Here is a 24,347-nt window from a genome sequence, read left to right as displayed (position 1 = left end):
CTGCTTCGAGAGATTCTTCCAAATGCTGCGCTTTGTAGACTGTTACGTAGCAAAGAGCATGTTATATACATTTTCTGTACATGTTGTAATATATATGTACAGTATATTATGTATGCTATACCAAATTTTTTTCTCCTCACGCTATACGCAATTTTAAAAATTTGTCCGGGGCGGACAGCGTAACGCAGATCCTTGAACTGGACTGCTCGAAGAAGCGGACATTACTTGCACAATAAAATTAAATACACAATTCACTAATTAACAAAATTTAACTTACATATGTTTTAACTGCTTACTTTAAGGCATATATTGCAACTTACGAACTGTACCCGGAGAGTTCGCAAGGCATATCAACTCAGAACGAATTCTGAGGATGGCATTATGTTCAAGACACGTGCCATCATACTTGTCGAACAAATGCACTGTTGCTGCATTTACTCTTTTCTTTTTAACAAAATGCCGTATTATGAACTGAAACAAAAAAATACCCGGAACGCCAATGGATTTCGCCGCACACTTTGGGAATAAATATCTGGAAACTGATGTGATCGTGACAATCAGTTCTAAGTGATGTCCACCTTTTCAAGTAGTCCAGCCGAATGACTAGAACTGTGCTACCTTTAAAAGGGAATTTCTAAGCAATTCTGCACAGTCTAAAAAGCACCATATACGTGCACAGTGGGTTTTATGTATATGTAGCATGTACGAGAGTATCAGAGTGTATTGCACCGTACGTGATAAACACAAAATCTTCATGAGACACGGAGTAGCCGGCGTAGCATTAGAGTTTCATCATCTCGTTTTTATCACGTCGGTTCTAAAAATATATATATCGAAGCAACAGCAACGTAAGCAATTACGCCGCAGGTCAGTAACCGCCGTTGAGACACCTAGCCACTATTCGAAGTCGAACCGGGGGGAGCAGGAGGGAACCTCGTAAGTGAAGCCATATGATTGCGAACGGCCGCGTTGAGGCCGAGTAGTGCCACCTCTGCGCGGCAGGTGGCAGCACCAACATCGCCACACGGAGTCGAAACGTTTCCCCGTGAAACTTCTCGAGCGGCACGCTCGAATGGAGCCTTTCAAATTCGGCTTCATTGTTCCCTACCGATGCCGAGTACGTTCTCGATCCTTTTTCGTTTCGGCGTGCCAGCTCGTTGTCCCCGCAATGTACGCGCCGTTTTCCCAACAAATAGCCGCGGCATGCATCATGCAGCCCAAGATGCGCCTTTCTCAGATTCATTGTTCGCACCCCTGTACGCAGACCAAAGCTTCGCGTAGTGCAGAAAAACGCATAGAAGCCGTGCCGGCCGCGAAATGGCCTCCGAAAGAAAAGTAGCTTAACGTTCCCGCACAAAGGCCCGCCATCCGAATGATTCGCAAATGCAACGCCAGTCGTTGGAAGGGTGAACTTTTTTTTTTTCGTGGGACAAACAAATTGGTCCGTCTGGTGGCAATGATGACGTGAACAACCACGTCATGAAGGGTCCCAAGGGTTTGAAATAGAGGCATTTGCGGATCTGATGCTGCATTCTTTTTTTTTTCGGAAACAATAAAGCTTTCGCCGAGACCTTCATAAATTTCCGGTGAACCACTTCAGGCAGGTCAACGGGCGCAAGTTTTCGATTCACGCTTCTTACAGAATGATACCCCCGCTCGTGCAGAGTGCGCCTTCATTTTCATAAGTCGATAAACACCCGCGAGTACGGTGTTCCGACCGTGCGCAGCCACACCGGCACGTTGAGCGTGCCAGCATATATTTCTTATAAGGGATTACTTCCCCCGTGCAGGGTAGAAAACCGGACGTGCGTCTGGTTGACTTGCCTAGCTTTCCGTCCTTTGTCTCCTTCTCCTCCACTGCCACGGCACCTTTTTCATCGATACTCGAGTTTTTTAATCTAAAAGCTGCTCTTTCGCGCACTCGTTCAGCCCGATATTGTGCTGCTCTTACTGCCGAAGACGACTTACGCTTGGCATTGACAAAAAGCTGCCCTAAAGAGCAGCTTTTCTTATATGTTTTTAATTTTGTGTTAATTCTAAACAGAGACCATTGGAGTATTACATCATAAGAATCAGAATCATAAATAAAACATTATGGCAGCATAAAGAAAATTTGAAAACTTGGTACGCTCTCCCGGAAATAATTTGGGTGCTATAGGGTCAACCAGTGATCACAGTGCAGCGAATTGTCGTCACGTCAGTTATACGGGGTTCACGAAATCACCCCACCATGATGACGCTATCAAAGAATTTGATCGTTGGGATAGGTAGGTAGGTAATGTCGAGCACGGGTACCAGAGTACTCATTTGCTGTAGCCACCTATTGTTGATAATTAGAAAGTTCATTACCGTAACTTCGCTAATTGCGACCGGAAATGCGGCAATTGCTCTGTACCTACAGGCCGCCAATCTGTACACTCGTATACCGTGATTTATATTTTGCAATTTTAAAAACTTGGTGCAGCAAAAAAAAGCACCCTCTACTTTGCACAGTGGTATGAACCTCTTCTCTCCTTGGTAGTACAATGTTCAAGCTTTACACTGCAATACCTGCACACAGTCTTTTTCATGTCTTGCGTTGCAGTTATAGCGCGCATCGCAATATACACAATAATTAAAATAAGGTGAACCACTCCGGATGTTGTGCATTTGTGGTTGCAGCGGGTCAATACTGAAATAGTGCACTATTTTGCAGCGGCCTTTATTCTGCACTTGAACGTACAACTGCCTGTGCAACGTTTTTTTTAGTAATTGGTTCAAGCTCTGGTCAGCTTAATCAGGCCATTTCAGGTTGTAGCCTAAACTAAGGAATTTTAGTGTTTTTTTTACATGTAAATCATATGTCGCCTGTTTAACTCGGTCCAGTTGTTGGAATTTCACAATGAAAAATCAACATTTCATCAATAAAAAAATTATTGCGTAGTTATCAACAAACATTTTGGTGAACTATCATTGCGCTGGCTCAATCAATGTTGTAATTTTGTGCAATTTCTATTGAATCTATGATAGTACAACAGATAAACAATGTAAATTCAACAACCATTTTTGTAAGGGTTAAGCTTGCACGGACGAATTGCAGGGCCCCTTTAAGTCTTCGTCACGTTGCTCCGAAACGACGTTACTATCGCTCTCTTTCGATTTCTCCGGTTAACAGCGGCGTTAACAAGCAGTGCAAACTTTTTAAAAATTGCAACCAAGCGGCTCTTACTTTTAGCACCAGCCACAAGCACGTATGGCCTTGCACACGGCTCTGAACATTTTGCAGCGTGGCCGTTCTCTAGCTTCATACGTGACGCGCGACAAATTACGACAAGCGAGCAAACCGCTTCTCTTTTCTTTGTGCGCTGCGTATCAGCTAAAAGGTGTGGTGCAAGAAGGCTGCGATTTATCATCGACTGTTTCGTTCCCCGAAGTGCATGCGCCGCAACGCTCGACCACGCTATATGGGCCTTTTACTGTAAACAACAGTCCCGGCTCCGCTGCCGCATTAGAATGCGCGCCTCGACTCGAAGGCTAGAACTTAACTCCGGTTGCAGGAAGCGCCTATCCTCCCTCGTCACCATTCGGGTGCGCCAAGGCCAAATTATCGCAGTGAGACGGAGACGGCCACAGTTGTGTGCAGCTCCTTCGCTAAAAACCGCATTAGCTCATTCGCTAATGCGAGAGGAATGCGGTATACCACACGCGATACCATCGATTAATTTGTTTCTATGTTCCTTTACGCATGGGGTATCTATGATCGTTTCTGGCCTTGTGTTTCTACACAGGCTCAGCGTTACTTTGTTCATGTCAATGCTTCTACCATCCACCTGCTCCGAGCCTTTTTCCTGTGCCTTCTTAAGCAATACTTCTGAGACTGACACAAGCACGTGGCTCAGGTAACCAGCGCTGCTTAAACGTGAGACTTGCCGTCCGAGGCTATCGTGAATTAGGTGCTGGCATGACTTCTTCAGTGCTTCAGTGAAACACACCTTCGCAACTCCTCTATGCACAAGTTTTGTATGCGCGGAATAAATGGTAAAAGTGGTCTACTTGCCCAAGGTTCTTAACACCAACAGGTTTTGTTATCGGTGACCACAAACTTAATGTCAAAGAAGCTAATCCTCCCGTCGCATGGCATTTCAAAGGTCACTTCTAGTGGGTTAAGAACGTCACGAATAGCGCTAAGAATGGGAGCACATTGATTATTAAGACATTCAGATGTACAGTCAATAAAAACTAAAAGGTCGTCAACATACCTAAAATCTTTAACAACCTTAGATTCCTGAAGGCGCTCTGACAGGCCCCTGTCCAGTTTAGCGAAAAGCAGATTACTTAGCACTGGTGCTATGCAAGAACCTATACACTCTCTGCTGTGCTATGTGCTCTCTCTCTCTCTCTCTCCTCCCCATCTTTCATCACCCCATCCCACCCCCATGTGTAGGGTAGCAAACCGGTTAAGCTAAACTGGTTAACCTCCCCTCCTTTCCTTCCTTCTTTCCTTCCTTCTTTCCTTCCTTTTTTCCTTCCTTCCTTCCTTCCTTATACACACTCCCTGTTTCTGCAAATGAAAATCAAGGTTTAAAGGCTTTCTCCGCAGATGTTAAAGATCTTTATTATTCTCTGTCGCAGTCATGATTATTAACCTGTGTTGACACTTGCATCGTTGGGTATGGTGGCGTTGGGTTTAGTGCGGAAGCGAGTACATCTATCGATAATTCTTTTAGAATTGCTTATATTTTATTTAACTTCAACTTTTATTTAAAACGATGGTGCCCTGCAAGAAGCTATACACACTTCCTGTTTCGGCAAATACAGGGCATCGCTGTTTTAAATAAGCGTTGACGACAAATAAAATGCAAGCAAGCAATTCTAAAAAAAAATTATCGATAGGTGTACCCGCTTCCGTACTAAACCTAACGGCATCACACTCGACGATGCAACACACCTAGAAGCACACGCGTATGACGGGAAACATCACTTCCAATTTCGCTCTACCTTAAATTTTTCGACTAAATTTGCTAGAGGCAACTCTAGCGCTGGGATCGTTAATTTACCAGGGGAATGGTGGTAGATGAGCGACGTGGGATTTGTCTGATCTTCGTCCTTATGGCTTCATACGTTCTTGTGGCTTTAATTATTACGCTTTATCTCCTTGATCGGCCTAAACTTCGGATAAATCCTACTTTTCTAAATGCAGAAGGCAATAACACTCCGCGCACACGCATAACCATGGCGAATCGATGCATTTGTAGCGCAGTATTTTATCGGAGGTGATCAGCTTGAAAAGTCACAAAGCCGATTGAAGGCAGAAGGACGACGAGCAGACGAATTCATGTATATCCATCATTCCCAAGCTAGATGAAACGACGTATTCGCAGTTCAAGACACTAGCGCCAAAGTTCCTTCCAGTGCTTTTTACGAAGAAACTTTAAGCCCTCTATTAACCCTCATTAGTGGCACATTGCATTGAGGTTTTCTCGGAGCCGACAACGGCGCCTGCACACTCAGCGTAGCACGTGGTGGAAGTAAAATTGGATGGCCGTCGTAACTATTTGCCCTGATAACAATTTGCCGCGACGCCTTCTATTGGTTAGCACGATGCAAGAGTGCTCGAAGCGTGAAAACGTCGAAGCGCGCGTGATCTGCATGCACGAGGCTGGACGCGTTTGTGATTGTGATAAGAATCGTGAAGACTGGCGTTGTTCTTATACAGACGTGCGTACGAGAAGGCTTGTGTGGACTCTTTCACTCCTGCGCAATAGGTGACGGCGAAGCTGGGGTGACAAATGAAAACATGCTAGTGCCACCTGGGCTCTACAACTTGCTTATTGGTTTAATTATTTTAGTTTTAGTTTAGTTTAGTTTAATTTATTGGTCCAAGTAGTGATTTATTTTAGTGAACGGGCAGCGCTCATTGTAATATAATTTACAACCTTAAAAGTGAAAAAGGGTGTAAATGTCATAACGTACACCCTCTGGGTGTGATTTATATAACTGACACCCTAAGGGTTCGATTTATAGACACATTTACGCCCTTTTTCACTTTTAAGGGTGCAAATTATATTACAGTGTACAGACAGAGTAGGAGGTAAACAAGATTACAAATACGAGTGCTAACTTCCAACCAAGGTCTTGTTATTAGTAGCGCAAAGTTGGCGCGCTGTGTTGAAACAACCATCGAAGACACGTTTCAAGTGACTGTGACGTTGTGTGACACTCTTTGACATTAGGTGCGAGTGCGACCAAGCAACAACGCCAGCGCCAGAGGCCTGGCCTATATAACAAAGTCGAGGGTCATCAGGAAGTAGTTCGCAACTCGAACCGGTAGCCATCGGCCGTACTTTTTTCTGGAATTAAGCTTATTCGTTGGCTATTGCCTGCTACATTACAGTGAACCAAGAGTTAACCCGTGATTAAAGCAAGAAGACCACACAAAAAATCATGCATCGTCACAGTATTGTTGCTCGTCTGATGTATTCTTCCAAAAAAGAACAAGCGAGTTGTTTGCCTAGTCGAACTGCAGATGACTTGCTGATTCATGCGCTTTGCGTTGCGTATGTTAAGACAATTGTATCTGCCAAAACTGCACGTGCGCTACGTGAAAACGGTGGGCTGCCTTCTGCTCCTACTACCGGCCGATGCCAGTTCTCGTTTCCACTACACTGCACACATTCATTGCAGCGTAGGGCAGTCGCGTGCTTTTTCTTCTGCTACACGACTGTGGCGATACAGCGTCCTCGAATCGCCTTGCAGAAAACGAAGAATCGGCGCAGCCGGCCTTGAAAGAAAATGCCGGTCAGTGTTGTCAAGAATGGCGAGTTGCGCAACAAGATTGCCACCTTGCCACCCGATTACGACAAGGGGTGCAAGACGCGCACCTCTCCCTCTCCGTCGCTGCAGCTGGGAGGCGTTCAAAGAAGCGGCCTTTGCGTTGGAATCCGCCGCCTTCCTCCAGCCCCTTCGACATTGTGACGGGACTAGTTCGGTGCGTGAACAATGATTCCGGAGTTCCCCAACGCGGAGCTGATTTGAAACGCTGGACAAGCTGCCGTGGGGACGACGTATTTTGAGCGTCTCACGCTTCGGCCTAGCACGGAACAACGAGCGACCCTCGATCAGCGCCGATAGTTTCCCGGAACGGCACCCCGCGCGGTTGCCTCTGTGAACAGAGCGCGGTTGCCTTTGTGTACGTAAACTGATCTTCAGAGCAGCTGCGAGTTGGTGATGTGTAAACGAACAGTCGCCGCGTCGTAGGACCGGCGGATCGAGTGTATAAAAACTGTGGTTGTGCGAATGCTGAGGACACACTTCTCTTGAGCAGTCATGTTAGACTGAGTCACTTCTCTCATGCAGTCCTGTTGGACTAATACTCTTTTTCTCAAGCAGTCATGTTAGACTGACTTAGTTTCTGTAAATAAACCCTTTTTCCTCGTTCTCGATGAGAAGCAGTTCTTCACTTCATCAACGATCTCAGCGTAAATAAGTTGGACGACGGCATGGGCCAGCTACCTTCGAATTCATGCCGTACTCCAATCTTGGCAAAGGACCACGGACGAAGGGATTGAGCCCCCAATCCTGACAGTGTGCGCACCTTGCGGGACGTGACTTGACAGCCGATATCGCACGTCCATGTTAATGAAACTACCGCAAATAGAACTTGCGAATCTATCTTCTACGTTTGTAGAATTCGTCGCCGCGGTGTCAGGAAAAAAAAAATTGCCTCGTTCAAACTGAAACTTCGTAAGCGCCTTCATGGGAGACGCGGAGGAATTAAAAATTTCTATTATGGGGTTTTACGTGCCAAAAACGCTTTCTGATGGTGAGGCACGCCGTAGTGAAGGACTTCGGAAATTTTGACAACCCAGGGTTTTTTAACGTGCACCTGAATCTACGTATACACGGGTGTCTTCGCCCCCACCGAAATGCGGTCGCTGTGGCCGGGATTCGATCCCGCGACCTTGTGCTCAGCAGCCGAACACCATAGCCACTGCGCAACCACGGCGGGTCGAGACGCGGTGGAATCTAAGGGTGCGATCTTGTATGCATTCCAAAATAGAACGGAGGCAGTTCGTTCTTTACGTCACGAAATAGGCGGTATGTTCCGTTCCGTTCGTCCGATAACAGAAGACATGGAATGATTGACAGCAGATATCACGTTACAATTGACGGCATGGCGTTCAGCGCGGTTCAAATTGAGGAACCGTATTTGGCTCGGTGGAACGAACCGCCTCCGTTCTATTTTGGAACGCGTACAAGATCGCACCCTAAATGCGCACATATAATATTCAAATAGTTCGTAACTATCTATCTCTTAAAGGCCTCTTTCGGGACAAAACAGATAAGTGCGAGGTGGTATGAACAAGACTATTCGCATTCACACATAATTACATAATGGTTATGCAGGGCAGTGCGATGCTTAAAAAATAAATAAATGGGCAGAAACCATAGGAGGGTGATTATGACGATAACTTTCCGGTACACACCTGCTAAGATATGCTGCTGGTGTGACTTATTTATTAGCTGTGTTAGTAATTGCTGTAAAGAAAAAAAACAAGAAACCTTTATTATATGATGACTCTAGTCTGATTCGTCGTTGCTTGTGAAGGTGGCGCCCCGCGGTGGCTAATTGAGTTTATCGTGTTTTTTTTTTATTCTAATTGTTTAACCTAGGTAGGACATCAGGTAGTATAATAGCAAGAGCTTGGTGGCGCCACCTACCGCCCCGTTCCAAAGGGGACGTTCATAACATCCATCCATCCATCCGTCCGTCCGTCCGTCCGTCCGTCCGTCCGTCCGTCCGTCCATCCATCCATTGTATAGGGAATATATACCGATTTCACCACGCGCATACAGTACATGCACAGCGACCCTGTCGGCTTCATGGTGGCAGTAGTCCTCACCGCTTTCCCGGTGTACTTGGCGTGAAGACTACATTGAGGACAACGCCGAAAACAATGCCATTGCAGATTTTTTTCTAGAAGTTTTCGGGAAGAGTTTGGTGGCAAGTCTCCCCAGCCCCTCTCCCACAGGACTCATCTTTTTTTCCCCTAGCGTCTCTGACATTTGGCTACGAGTGCCCGCTTGTCCAGTAATGGTACAAACACAACGTGCTTCGTACGATAGTTGCCATTCAACCCGCTAAGGGCTACACTACAACTAGCATTCTTTGCGGCGATGATGACATGTATAGCGAAACTCGTCGTGAAATCGCTCTACTGGCAACGGGTTGCGACGCTCTCTGGATGTTGCGGACGTGGTGCACCATGGAGCAGACACATAGACTGCGCAGGCGTTCGGGTAGCGCGGCACTGCCTTCGGGGTCGGCCCGCGTAACAAACCGAATTAAAACCCTCTCGTGGGTGCGCATCGTACACTGCTGGCAGCTTCGGCCTACAAAGTCAGTGCCTTTGGTAATACTGTATCCGGAACCGAGCCAGTTTAATCAGCCAAACAGCCATGCACCCGAAAGAGAGAGAGAGGTGAAAGAAAAGAAAGGCAGGAACGTTAACCAGAACAAAAACCAGTTTGCTATCCTGTTGCGCTCACAAGTACGGGGAGAAACAGAAGAAAGTGCTGTTGTAATAAAACTGAACCTATTACGGTTTAACTGGTTGGTGCATCGGGTTTAGCATCCTATAGCAACACTGGGGCTAGAAAAGATGACGTGATTGAGAACTCTTGAGATTTTTTTTTCTTTAGGATTGAGGAGTTTTTTTTAAAGTAATTCTTTAAAGGGGCCCTGAATCACCCCTCGGGCTTGGTGGAATAACATAGTCCGCGGGTAGCATACGCTATTATAAACATCTCAGCCAAGTTCTGCTGTCGTACGCGGTCCGTGGAGCTCGCAAGCGGAGCGCGAAATCACCTTTTTCTGAAACGCTCTCCTTTCAACAACCCCATGCTCCTCGCTCTTTTCTGTGTGCTCTATTTCGTCATAAAGCACACTCCAATACGCGGCTGCTATTGGTCGCTGCGCTGGGCTACAACACGGCGACCGCGAGATGGCTAAGCGCAATGGCGCCATGGCGCATCATTGCGATTCGCCTTTCTAGCGCATCACCATCGCTGAATGAGACGCACTTAGAAATACGATGGGCTTACAAATTCGATACGATGCACCACCCCTGTATTCATGTAAACGCGGCTAATGTGGCCTACATGATTTAACTTTTCTTGCCGACGTCGATGAATGAACAAGCTTGTCACCATCTGTATGGTCAGCGTCGCTTAGCAAGCCTTATTTCGCGGCAATAGGTTGCCCCTTTGCCAGTGCAGATGCGCAAATAATCTACTAATATAGGCCTGCTGCAGTTCACGACGTCGTACAGATGGCTGTCCGCCGCTGCCTACCGCGCGCATGCTTCTATTTGTCCTAAGCGTTTTAACGTCGCAGATCCAGCCAGAGATTATTGAGGACACGAGTCGAAGTGACTCGACGATAAATAGAAAATAAAAGCTGTTTCTTTTTTATTCTGCCCATGCACTTGCCCTCTAGCGACGTCATAAGTTCCTTGTTTATAAACATAAAGCATATATCCATAGCTTTAACTTAATATTAATCTTTACAATCACATTAAACAAGCTGTGAACTCTGGTACCTGCCATTTCCTTTCCACCTTTTTCTCTCTCTCTCTTCTGCGCACTGTCTTGGCGCGGGCACGCGATATAAGTCTGCGCGAATGTGGATCGCGTAGATTCACATTCAGCTCTTCCCGTGAGACACTCACGTGACAACGCGAAGTGAGATAATACGCTACTGGCTGCAACCGGCCAATACTGTGTACGCGTCGAAAAACAGCAAACAAATGAGGAATAACGCAGCCGTCAATGAAGAGATCCCACGATCTACAGAAAAGTGCCCTCCAGTAGAGCATCCCCCACCCCATACTTTTCTTTTTCTTTGTGCTCCGTGAACAAAAGAAAAAAATTAATAATAACAATCTGCGCTACATCTACTGTTCCGGTGACCTTGGTCGACATAATGCAATCCTCCGTAGCGCAAAGGGGTTTATTTTCAGCGCAACGGATCCAATACCCTGCGCCACTGTACCCACCTGCACCCAATATCCATCTACTTTGAACGCATTTTTTATTTTCTTTTCAGCTTTTTGTATTTTCAATCGTACTGAACTTCTCGTCTTATACTTCACGTTAGACTAGCCAAATACATTTTTTTATGAAAGAAAAAAAGAAGCAAGCACGGCAGGTTAAACCCTACCGGTAAATGGTGTGTAAGTATGAGAATGAACGCATCCCCAGCAGCCACATTTTTTAACCCTTACTTATTTTTTTTTTATTATATCTCGTTCTCTTCCCTGAAAATATCCCCCACCATAAGCTCTGTGGAAGGCGAGTCATCGCTATAGGAAATATATGTGGCAGCGCTACCCCGTATTATTACGTCGCCTATGCGCCATGCATTGTAGTCTCTTGAAAGGCTCCGTACACCCTTTCCTTATTCTCATAGGGACCAGACAGGGGGGTAAAAAAGCGATAAAAATAGGAATTTCAAAAGAGCTGGAACGAGTTCGCGGTCAACAATGAAAGGGGGGTGGGAAGAAAAAGATTGCATGCTATGGCATTGAAAAAATAAAATAAAAACATCTGCAGAGCTCGAAAGGCTCGAGGGTCTGAGAAGGGGAAAGCTTTCATACTTTTTTACCCATAGTCATACAGCTACCGTTTGTTTTTTCACTCTTTTTACCGAAGGAGCACCAAAAAAGACAGCGAGAAAAAAAAAGCCGAAATATGGGCTTCATCACAGAACGCACGCTAAACAAGGATAAAGCGATAAAGTAAGGCGCGTGAAAAAGAAAACAGATCAGCCATATTCCCGTCGTTGCGAACTCATAGCCACTGTGGGCTGTCCTTGAAAGTTTCCAGGCCTGTAAATCGGTTCAAGCCAGAGAACGGGGAAAGAGTAGGCAGTCGGTGGCTTTCTCAACAAAAGAAATCGGTGTTATTATGTTTGGATGTGTATATGGTCATTCGTGGTTCAGTTTATGGGCGGGAGGTGTATGAAGGCGACTATACAAAACGTGAGAGACCGAGGGGCTGTATACTCCAAACGAGAAAAAAAAAGAAAGAACACCCAGATAAGCATAAACATAGCGACCGCGGCAGTGTTAGCAGCCGTGTGAGTCGTATAGTTTGGAAGCATGTAACTTACAAATGGCGACAGACGATGTGTCTAAAGGCAAGAACAAATGTCACAGTTCTGCTTCGACAGTCTCTCGTCTGAATACAGCACACAGCGCCCACGTATTTGCTAGCGTCCCGTTATTTATACCTAAAAAAACTTTTGCAAGCAGCCCTAGTGAAGGAAAAAAAAAGGAAGTCTTGTTTCTGTTTCAGTCGCATCAGAATTTTACAGCGAAGCTGTATAAGGCTAGCCAATTTGTCCGTCCGTCCGTCCGTCCGTCCGTCCGTCCGTCCGTCCGTCCGTCTGTTGGTCGCCTCCGAAAACTCCTCCGACGCAATCACGAGGGAAAAGAGAGAGAGAGAGAAAGAAAGAGAAAGAGAGGCGCGCGATTAGCCAGGACACCACCTAGATAGCACAAGGCCTCTTTACTCCGATCCATGATGTCAGGCTGCCTGGCCCGAAATTTCCATTGACAATGCTGGCGTGATCAAGCGGTGACGTCACAATCACTGTTGCCTACTTGGGAGCATCCCCATTAGAATGTACGGCAGTCGAACCAGGCACTATGACGTCGAGAATCGGAGTGAAAAAGCCTTGCGTTATTTAGGTGGTGTTGGATTACCTGCACCAGTAGTGACGTTGTTGCTCTCCGTCGCAGCGGAACGCGCGCGCAGCAATTTCTCTCCGGTTCCGAAATGGATAGACCACGCGTCATACGTACTCCTGAGGAGCAGGCAGCTTTCGATCAGCAACACCGCGAGCAGACCCGGGAACGAGCTTGTCTACGCTGTGCCCACGCTGCAGCTCGGACACGAGAACAGGATCGTGCAGCCGAGCGCAAGCAGCAACAGCGTACCGTGGATCCGGCAGCCTACCAAGCCGTCGCTTAATGAACCGTCGGGATTAACCCAGTGACAAACACCGGAGCCGTACATTTCAGCTTCGCAGATTAACCATCTGTACGAAGTGCTTGGGAAGTGATTTTTTCTAAATATGTTACGTGCATGGTATCATCGGTCTGAGAATGGTGCCGAAGCACTGGAGGTCTGCAGCTTTTTGTTTTTTCTTTTTGTTTTCAGCAATAGCTGTTCAAGGCCCACCGGAACAAAACCTAACCTGAGCTCAGTTTGCCAAAAACTGATAGCGTATGACACCAAAGTGATTGCAGCAAAGTCATAAAGGTTCAAATTCAACATCGAACGGCAATAACGGTCTCCTACCAGTTACACACAGGCAACGAAGACCAAGATCGCAGCAAATATGAGTGTGCCAAGGCGCTCACGGGTAAAATAGAAACCAGTACGCCTCAGAATTTCTAAGTAAAACGACGTCGGTCCCCGAGATTACTCCTCTTATTGAACCGAAAAGCGAGTCAAGCTTCCGGTTGTGGCGACTGCACACAAGCAAAAAATAAACAGAGGCTTCGAAACAAACGGCCCTATTTCCTGCCGTGTGAATACGTCACGGTCCAGTTAGTTTCGCACCGCCCATCTGCCACGCACCGCCGGAAAGCTTAAAACAAGAAATGAGGTAAGAAAGCAACGCACACGCCAAGAGAGCCTTGAAAAACAATAGGAATCGAAGGCAGGCCCGTCGAATGACGAAACGCGCAATCGCGTACGCGTCCATGTATAGGACGTTTCGGCAACGAGAGAAACTGCTCTCCGCCATCTGTTGTGGGCGCCCCGCGAAATCGCCCGCGCACACAGGCGGTGTGGGTGCGGAGCGTGGTACAGCAGATGCGTTTCTCGGGCGGCGAAGAATCTCCGCACGCCGTCGATCAATTTGGACAAATATAAGAGGCTGCCGCCGCGCTTTCGTAAGAATCGCGCCAGACGCGGTGCGTGCGCTGTACAAAAAATTAACAAAACAAAGTGCATATAAGCGCCATAACGGTGCTGCGAGCAGATGCACAATAGTTGTAGGGAGACGACAAGAAATAAGATAATCGAGAAAATAGTAGGCTCAAGAAACGAGCGGGAGAAAAAAGGCGTATGCACCGGTGTTCACGTGACGCAAGGCGCCACCGCGCACGAACGGGCTGTACAGAACCGGAGATTCGAAACCATGACGAAATCACTCGTTGGACCCGCTCGACGTGAGCTTCTTAATCTTTGGGGATCGCCGCACACGTGAAAAATGAAGACAAGAAAGGAAGATGAAGTGAGGTAGAGGCGCTCTCGATTGTAGAAGCGTACTTATGTTGTGCATTAATTCGTACAAAAAGAAACACTGTCCAGGCAGGAACTTCGTGCTGCTGAGTATTGCGACAGCATAATTAAATTGTGCCAATTATGACGTCTCGACAGCTGCGCGCGTCTTTGCATAGACTAATTTATCAAAGAGCCGTTTTTTTTTCCCCTCGTATCTCTCACAAGCTACCGATTTCGCGCGCACTGTGACACGATCGCATACGCTCAGCCCCACCTCGAGTTCTCAGTTTGGCATACCTACAAAGAGCGCAAGGTCCACCTATAATGCGATAAACGAAATTGTGACCAACAGTGGGATCGAGCCTCTCCCTTTCAGCGCAGCAGCTCAATGGTCTAACCATTAGGCCACGACTGCGCTCAAGTTTGTCTTTCACCTGAGTCGATCTTGGAAGACGTGTGCATCACGTGCATTTCTCGCATTGTTTCCTCGTGACGGCCACCCCTTTGAGGCGCTTTGTGACTGCACCGCGTTCGGGATCGGCCCACGTATCCTGTTAGATACCTTTAAAGTGGGTGAAGTCCGCCTACAGCGCTATCGCATAAGAGAAAGAAAAGTACGAGGACACGCAACACTTAAAGCAGCTTCAGTTTGCAACGAATAACTTGGGACTATATATATATATATATATATATATATATATATATATATATATATATACAGGTGCATCGTCTCTTACATCGGCAATGTTAAAGCGAAAGTGTCTAGGCGAACCGTATGAGACTTCGCTGACCGTGGCCGAGGATGCTGCTGCTGTTTTAGCGAATAGCACACACAAAGAAGACATACATATTTGCCTGGAGGTGGGATCCATCCTACGTGTTCCTTCGCCAAGAGCCCGATGTTCTAACCCACGTGCACACACATACTTAACTCGTGCGAACGCCAAGTAGCGCCAGTTTGCATTTCGTCGCAAATGCTGGATTAAAACGGGCGAATAACAGTTAGCCTTACCACTTTCCTTCGCGTCCCACTTCTCTGCGATGCCTGTACTAACCACACGTGAATGTTTTGCGTCTTTATGGGTGTATAAAGGGTGTTAGGTTGTCCCATGGCTAACACCTTCACGTTTAAGGGGTAAGATCTTATCCTTGGTGGAGACCAATGAAGGTATCTTGTATACACAGTTTTTATGGCTAGTAAAAATGATTATAGTTGCGACAGGCGACAAGGAATGTACATTCAACGAACCCTCAAAGCTATTTCTGTCATATTTTCTTGTCACATATTTCTGTGCGCCCAAGGCTGCGAGAATAATTACACAGAATTACGCAATGTCTTTTCTCATCGCACGTCTATAGTTAGAACTCGTTGTCGTGTCCTGTAAAATTTTTAAGGCCTTCATGGTAGGGGTGTTATTTACACCCTTACGGTTGTAAAAATATTTTTGAGTGCATTTTTTCCTCTACTGACATCAAATATCACTTTCGTCCTCGTGATCCCTCCGTCGACGTCCCAGTGCGCATTTATGTGCATGAACTGCGGTCAGCAGGAGGACATGGTTTGTGAACGGTGCAGTTCGTAAACATAAGCATTGTATGACAATAAAGTTGTGACATGTGCCGTACAAAAAAAAAAAAAAACATTGCCGCGTGATTACACGTACGTTGCAGTAGGTGAGAATAACGACAGTTGTACGCATCACGTTTTCTTTTATCGGATTTATTTAAACACTTCGCGAAAGCTTCACCTCAGATAGAGAACAGAAGAAGAGCGTGTGTCCCTGAGGAGCCGACCGCCTTGCAGTAAATGTCCAGTAGGCGTCACTATTTGAGGCACAAAATCGAAATTCTATTCCCCGTCGGTCGTACAAATTATAATTGGTTTGAGTGCAGCAAATCTCACTTAAACTTATTTCGGGTATTACGTAACTAGGTCATTATTCTGCATGCCATGCCTTTCAAGAGGGACATTGGTGTTTAACTGTATAGGCAAACAAAATATCAATATAATGTCCTAAATGAAGACCCTACAACCTGAGAAAAATGCGAATCTGATGTTCGTTTATTCCAGTTAGAAAATGAGGCAAATCCTCAGTTTTTAAATATTTATTAACTATTAACTATCGCGAGAATTAGCTCCTTTGATTACCGCTTCACTCTTTTCATTTTATTTGCAGTCTATGTGAAGTGAGCAACGATAGATTAGGTTTGCATTTTTTTGTTTTGTTTGCATTAGGTTTGCATTTTTTTGTTTGCAAACCGAACATGTCGGTTTGAAACACTTATGGCGGCGCCCCTATGGCGTTGGCTAGAAGTGCGCAACAACGGCGTCTTTATTTATATGCAGAGATATTGCACCACAAATTAGTATGGCGGGCTCATTGAGTTTCCAATTAGAAACAGCGGATAGAAATCCGGCACACGTGACCGCGTGCACCGTCACCAAACCAATGATAGGAGTACACGGGCTTGTCTCAACTTCATATTAAATTTGTGGGGTTATTAACGTATCGCCCGTAATACGTCGTCATTAAGTTCCTTGCGACATAAAAAAATCGCCTTGAAAGTCCATTATATACCCAGCACATTTCAGAAACCTTTCACATCGAATTAAAAGCTATATGGAACTCTCAGGCATTTCATTAGAAGTTCATTATAAACGGGTTTCAATGCGCTTGCGACTCCCATGCTGGATGAACGAACGCCGAGACAGATTTCTCTATGGTGCGATTAGCGAGAGACACTTAAGTAGTCGGCGCTCCGGATTAATCGAGACCCACTGTGGTTGCTTAAAGTGCCTCTAAGACTAAATCGTAAGTTCGTAAGCGTCTCTGTATTGCCAGCGCCAGCGGAATGTACAGTGGCCGCCGCCGTTGAAACGCCATCGGATTGTAGATTCTGCTTATTGTATACAGCCGCTTCTGTAGGAGCGATTTTTTTTTTATTGCGTTAAAGACTTGCCCTTAAGGCATAATTCTTGGTGCGTAAATGTGTATTATATGTGTGCTGTGAGGCCTGTGTTGTGTATGAATTGAAGCAGTGTTTTGTGGAATCTGTTGGCGTGTGTCCAGCGGTCATAGCTGGTTGTCACACTGTAGCGGAGGCCGGCTTGCAGTAGGAGACGCGAGCATTGAACCCAAGAAAACCAAACGCTGCACAGGTTCACAGAAGATGGAGGTGAAGTGATACCCACCGGTCGAACAATGGATGTCCGCGCGTGGAGCCAAAGTTTAGAGAAAGAGATGTGATTACGTCGTGATGAAGACGAGTCCCTTTGTCGAAACGTCGGCTTTAGTGTAGACATCGTTTGTTCGACCACTGTGGATCACTGTGATCACTGTGGAGCCGGAACATTGGCAAAAAACGACCACGAGCAGTAGAGTAGCGACCTCCTCGTGGCTTAAATGAGGACAAACCAAGCGCCGAAGAGAACAAAACGTTTGGGAAAATGACAACCAGCTGAAAGCTTCTCAAAGGCTTCTTTTTAAAAACTACCATATGTAAACTGTTACGATGGTGTGCGTTTATTTAAAGGTGAATTGATGAAAAGGGGAGATGGGTTGCCACGCAGACACCGAGCCGCTCCAAAAACAAGCGCCACTTCGCACTCCTCTTCTTCCGTCCTTGCTGTTAGTGTAACAAATACACACATACATGCACACACACATTATATATATATATATATATATATATATATATATATATATATATATATATATATATATATATATATATATATATGTATGTATGTATAGAGAGAGAGCGAGAGAGAGAGCAGCGGAACGGCGCTCAAATTCCCATTGGCTACGACGCCACGTCACCTGAGCGCCTCGACGGAACAGAGCGGGCGAAGGGAACACCTGCTGCCGCGCTGGCGCAACAGGGAGTGTAAGCTGGGGCGATCACTTTCGGCGACACTATCGTCCCGGCCATCAGGCATGCGCTGATTTGCTGGTTAAGCAAAACCGGATGAGCTTATTGGCCTGTTGAGCACTATGTCACGCGAAGGCGATAGTAGCGCCGAAAGCGCGAATACACCGCCAGGTGTTGCTTGAGGGGAGAGGGAAAAGCCGCGACTCCACGTCACCCTCGCTCTTGGAGGTCTGTGTTATCCGCGTGTTTCTTGTCCGCGCAAGCTATCGCTTGCGTTCTAACTTCGCCTCGGTAATGGTTACAAAGAAACTTATGTGTGAAGAAGCATACTAAATACGAAAGAAAAAAACGCTGGCGCTAGTGAGTTTCAAGCCTGCGAGCCGACGCTCAGAAGCCGAGTGTCTTACCCACTGGGCTAAACCAGCGCCTCCTATATTTAACAGCCGTGTGCATCGTGCTTTATGACATCATGCTGCTTGGACCGAAATCTCCACTGCCAAGCACAGCGTGACGAAAGCGTTGGCGCCAAAATCACCGCGGCTTACTCGGGAGCGACCCCGTTAGATTCTATGGCAGTCGGGCAAGGTAGCATGGCGTCAGGGATCGAAGTGAACCGGCCTTGTGCTATCTAGGAGGCACTGGCCAAGCGTGGCAACGGGGCGCCTGCCTGCGAGGAGTTCATAACTCGAACGGCAGATCAGCGCCGTTCAATTGGACATTAATTCTTTCGCATTCCTAATTCATCAGCAGTGCTTAGAATTCCTGAGATTTGTTTATGTGAGTGTGAGATTTGGAATCAAAGGTGTATATGCGAGGTGTCCAAACTGTCCTGCACCAATATTTAAATACATGCAAATGCCACGTAGCTGAACACAACTAAGATAATGTTATTTGCCATCGCTTGGAGATACTCAAATTATTTTTTTTAAATCCTGCGTAATTACATGACTAGTCTTAATTAACTTATCAAACATTATAAATAGATGAACACTGTCAATTAAGTAATTGTAGACAAACATAAAAACTCCCTATACAACTTTCTGTTGGTTAATACGTGCTACATAAAAATGTTTTCTGAGCTTGAGAGAAGCCCACGAATAGATGTGAAGTGCCTCGAGCGGCCAGTCGCGCTGCAATGTTGCGTGTATTCGCGGGCTTCTTTCACACTCGGAAAAAAAAACTATATGTAACACGTATTGAGCAACATAAAGCTGCATTGGCAGTATTTTCATGTTCCTCTGCAATTTCTCATTGACTTTTCATCAAATTATAATATTGTAGAAGTTAATTAATGAAGACTAATTATTGGAATTAGGCGGAATGCAAAAGATACTCTATCTCCAGGCGAGGGCAAACAACATTTTATTTATTTATTTATTGTACATACTTTCAAGGCCGGCAGGCACAACAGAAAGGAGTGGTGGAATACATTATTTGCAGAACGAAAATAAAAAATAATGAAGGAACTATAAGGCACTTTGAACAGCAAGCTTGAAATTGGTGCTGTCACAAATGGTGACTAAGGAGGCGGGAAGGCGGTTCCATGCAGTGGCGGTTCTTGGTAAGAATGAAGAATGGTATAAATTAGTGCGGCAAGTTGACACTTCAACTTTGTATTGATGATCGATGCGAGATGAGATGTAACTGGGTCTGGTGAAGAGATTTTCTTTCAGGAAAGGATTGAGGTAGTATATTTTATGAAAAAGACAAAGGCGAGAATGCTTGCGACGTAGTGAAAGGTCAGGTAGATCTAATGTTTGTTTCATGGATGTTACGCTAGAATGACGTGAATAATTAGACAGGATAAAGCGCGCTGCACGGTTCTGAATGCTTTCAAGTGAATTAATGAGATTGGAATGAGCAGGGTCCCATATGGCACACGCATATTCTAATTTTGGACGGACGAGCGTTTTGAACATGGTAAGCTTTAGTGAGGTCGGAGCGGATGCAAAGTTTCGTCTTAGATAACCTAATGTTCGGTTAGTATTGTTAGTGATATATTCAACATGCATGTTCCACGAAAGATTGCTAGTAATATGCAGGCCAAGATACTTATAAGAGTTAACAACCGACAGGACAGTACCATTAATAGAATAGGGGGGCGGATCAGAAGGGGTAGAGCGGCAGGAGACACGCATATGTTTGCATTTATTTGTGTTAAGCTGCATTTGCCATTTATTACACCAATTTGATACACTAACCAGATCATCTTGAAGCTTACTGGAATCATTAAAGTTAGTTATTTTGTGGTAGATGACGCAGTCGTCCGCGAACAGCCTAATGATTGAGTTAGAGATACAGTCAGGAAGGTCATTAATATAGATGAGAAAAAGCAGGGGCCCCAGTACGGATCCTTGCGGTACACCGGAGGTAACTGAACAAGGTCTAGAGGTATAATCATTAGCGGTTACATACTGGGTCCTGTTAGAGAGAAAATCCTTAATCCATGCAAATACGTTTGGGTCAATATTAAGAAGGGAAAGTTTGAAAATAAGTAAATCATGAGGAACAGAATCAAAAGCTCGTGAGAAGTCCAGAAATACACAGTCAGTATCAAGTTGCTGATCTACATTAATAAAGAAGTCATTGGTAAAGGACAAGAGTTGGGTTTCGCAGGAAAAGAATTTTCTAAATCCATGTTGTGCGTTGTTGAAGAAAGAATTCATCTCGAGGAAATTAATGAGGTGTGAATAAATTATGTGCTCTAGTATTTTACTTGGAATGCATGTCAATGAAATTGGTCGATAATTATTGGAGGAATGAGTGTCACCTGATTTATGGACCGGAACCACCTTTCCCACCTTCCAGTCTTTGGGCAGGGTAGAAAGCTGTAGGGACTGGTCAAAAATCTTCGATAAAATAACACTTGAAAAAACTTCAGTACACTTTAGCATTTTTGAATTAATGAGGTCGGGACCACAGGATGAAGAAATTTTTTGATTTCTGATAAGTTTGCCGATGCCAATCCAGTCAAGCGAGATAGGATCCATAGGTGGAAAACTTGGGGACGATAAGAATGGAAATTTTGGATGTACTGATCGCTGAAAAAATGACGAGAAGGTATTATTCAGAATTTCGCAGCACTCGTGAGTTGGAACTGGCACGTCTGATTGGATTAATTGAAGAACATTCTTTTTAGTACCTGCAACAATAGACCAAAACTTCCGTGGGTTAGAAACCAGAAACGAGGGCAGAGTATTATTTAGGAATGTGTTTTTGGCACTGGCTGTTGCCAAACAATATTCACTGGCAATGCAGTGATATCGAGACCAATGATCAGGATGATTTGTAGCTTTAGCGCGGCGAAACACCCGTTTTTTTTTGTTGCGCAGGCGCTTTAGTGCATTATTAAACCATGGTGATCGGGGGTTAGAAGGCACTCTTCTTTTAGGTACGTAGCGGTCAATTATCGATAGAAGTTTGTTTTTATAGAGAGACCAGTTTTCATCAACTGTTCGTTGCGAAAAGTTCATTAAGTAGTTCGTAATGAAAGACTCAAATTCGGCTGTTATTGACGAGGCATCAGCTCTGTTGTAATCTAGTATAATCTTCGAGCTTTTTTTAGTAGTAACATGCGCGTTAAGAGTGAAATGGATCATTACATGGTCGCTTATACCTTGCAGGAACGTTAGAGGTGAAACTAAGTTGGGGGCAGTGGTAAGAATGAGATCCAGGATATTGGCAGAAGTCAGTGTAGTGCGCGTGGGGTAGTGCACAAGTTGAATAAGGTTAAAATCGCGGCACAGGTCCAAAAATTCTAAAAATTGAGGACAACTCTGTTTCACAACTACGTCATCCTTCGACCACACAACATTGGGAAAATTAAAGTCCCCTAGTACAAACAAGGGTGATGTGGGGTATCTAACAATGAGGTTATTAATCACACCATGAAGTTCATGGCAAAACGAAATAGGGGCAGTGGGTGGTCTATAACAGGCACAGAAAATAAACTCGCGATTGGAAATGACAACCCGTACACACACAAGTTCTAATGACGATGTAATCGGAATGATGTGAGAAACAAGAGTATCTTTGACACCGATAAGAACTCCCCCTCCTGATCGAATGTCGCGGTCATATCGGTATAAACTGTAAGTGTTTTCGCAATCCAGTATTTCACTGCTGCTTATTTTTGCTGTCAGCCACGTTTCCGTAATGATAACAATGTCAGCAGAACAGGAATCAATGGTTGATGATAAAGCTATGCGTTTGTTGAGTACACTTCGTGCATTAGTGAATAGTATTGATAGGCTTTTGACGTTTTGGTGTACGGCAGATAGCTATGAAGAATCATTCCCCTGGGCGGCAGCGGACTCAGGTACGGCGGCTGGCACGTGTGAAGGGGGATACATTTCACAGATGCTATCGGTGGCTGCGCAGTAAACGTATGTTTTTTTGTTAATGATTAGTTTATTATAACGAAGTGTAAAATTCTGTTTGCTGGCATTTCCGAAGTCTATAAGTCTCTTACGCAATCGCCTGGTATTTTTGCAGAAATCCTCACCTACAGATACACCAGAGCCCTTTAGCTTTGCCCTCAAGGAAAGGATGCGTTCTTTAATCTTAAATGCCGAGAACATAACAATTATGGGGCGGTTTTTATTCGCAGAAAACGACCCCAATCGGTGCGCTCTAGATACAGCCGTGTCTGGAATAGAAATATTAAAATGCTTTGACAGTATGTCCCGAACTCGGGTTTCAGACTCAGCCCAAGTCTCTGTGGAACTGTCAGCGATACCGTAAAAGAGCAGGTTATCCCTCCTTGATTGATCCTCAAGGTCGTCAAGGCGAGAGGCAAGGACACTGTTCTCATTTTTGACTGCTTCCTTGACTGCTTCCTCGATTTCGGCCATAGGTGGCGAGTTCTCGAAATTCTCTGCAAAGGATTCTACTTTAGTTAGCCTGGTAGTTAAATCAGATACGGTTTGAGCGAGTGCGTCTTGTTTTTGTTTAAGTTCACCTAGTGCTCCCATAACTTCGGCATGTCTCGAGTCAATTTTAGACGACAGGTCGCTGATTACCGCAAGTAATTGTGTATACTGTGCACTAGAATCATTGAGAGGCCCGGGATTCGTCTCGACATCGCCACAAACCAGTAATGCCCTTGCCACTAGTACACAATCACAAAAGCATTGGAATAACACACTTGGGCACGGGATAAGCAGCAAACACAGATTGTTCGATCGCTTGCTAAGAAGTGATGGTTTTTTACCAACCTGCATGTAAAACAGAAACGGGTTTCTGAGCGACGAATGCATTGTCGCCGCCATCCCGTGCCCACTGAAGGCCGAAGTCGGATCCGCCGCCCTTTTGTATTCTTCTGATGAGACTGTCGGTGACGATGCCGCTGGCCAGCCGCTGACTGAAGGGACGCCGTAATCCAAGTAAGCAAGATAGCATGCTCCATCGTGGTCGAAAGTTGGCGCCGATGGCGGCGTTATCGGTGAACCTGTTGATGCTTCGGACGAGAGATATGCTCCCAGCAAAGTTGGTTCCCACCTTGGTTCTGTCCAGCTACGCGGCATTTGCATATTTTAACATCTTGGTGCATGGTAGTTGGGACACCCTGTATATACATCACCTTCGTCCTAACTCTTGCCCGCATTTCCTTTCTTGAAAACGCTGCGCTCGTTACTTTCCTGTAGGGAATGCTCCGTCATGCTGATAACGCCCATGCCGTTCGTGACTTGAAAGTACCGGGCTCGCAGGGTTAAAGAAAGGAAATTCAGGCAAGACAGATAACGATTACTGCTGTATGGCAAATATGCACCCCAAAGGGTGCAACTTTATTTACAGTGTGTCATTTAACCGGGTGTGCTGTCTCTACGCCTGCTAATCGCTATCATGAACCACCGCAAGGGAAGCACAACGGTGGCGTAAACCGCACAGCCAACGCCTACGTCACTGCCCTGTCGCCTTTTAAGCGGCAGCACACCCTGATAGATGCTATGTTCGTTTGTGCGAGAAAAGTTTGGGAGCGCTGCAATTACGACGCGCAAGCGGGAATGTCACGTGGTATTTTTTAAAATTTCGCAGGCATCTGCAGCAAGCGGAAAAACACTAATACTAAATAGATAGAAATACAGAAACTGACTAATCAGGCGTTTTGCAAAGCGCTCCAAAACTTTCTAAGCGGAATTTCTTTCTTAGCTTCGTTGCTTCACAAGTTGGTTAATTAATATTGACTAATTACTTAA

General features: G+C 45.4%; 1 protein-coding gene across 1 annotated transcript in view; it reads left to right on the top strand.

Annotated features, from left to right (window-relative positions):
* Positions 1 to 24,347, top strand: part of LOC139060796 (uncharacterized) — a 172,159-nt gene that overhangs the window by 49,397 nt on the left and 98,415 nt on the right. The window lies entirely within an intron of this gene.

The sequence above is a fragment of the Dermacentor albipictus genome, chromosome 6 (genome assembly GCF_038994185.2).
Source record: "Dermacentor albipictus isolate Rhodes 1998 colony chromosome 6, USDA_Dalb.pri_finalv2, whole genome shotgun sequence".
In the NCBI taxonomy this organism is placed as follows: domain Eukaryota; kingdom Metazoa; phylum Arthropoda; class Arachnida; order Ixodida; family Ixodidae; genus Dermacentor; species Dermacentor albipictus.
Note: the sequence above shows the minus strand (reverse complement) of the source record. Positions and strands in the feature narration are given on the sequence as shown.